This window comes from Penaeus monodon, chromosome 25, assembly GCF_015228065.2.
Source record: "Penaeus monodon isolate SGIC_2016 chromosome 25, NSTDA_Pmon_1, whole genome shotgun sequence".
Classification (NCBI taxonomy): Eukaryota; Metazoa; Arthropoda; class Malacostraca; order Decapoda; family Penaeidae; genus Penaeus; species Penaeus monodon.
The window spans coordinates 5839107-5839495 of NC_051410.1; positions in this window are offsets into that span (position 1 = coordinate 5839107).

Genomic DNA, 389 nt, shown 5'->3' on the forward strand with positions numbered 1-389 from the left:
GTCCCTCTATCTCCAGTCATATCAGTAGCCTAATCATTAAACAAACTGTTTACCTCCAAACATACCCGAGTGCAGACAATTTGCATTACATACTTCTGCATCCTATCCAGTGTTTACTCTACCTTTTTCCCCTCAGACCAGCATATGTTCTCCTTCCCTCTGCAATTTCATAATAAACAAAAAGATATCAAAAACACATTAACGTTTGAGTGACTAAAGCAAACTGTAGAGGCATCCGCTCTCACTCAAACATCTAACATGAAAGTCCAACCTATGTAAAGTGTACCAGTGCTTAAATTCGGATGGAAGTTGTACACGGAGAGAGGAAGTTGCAGAACATTTCAGAGAAGTTAAATGCAAAAGTTAATTGATGCGATCAACATTTGTGT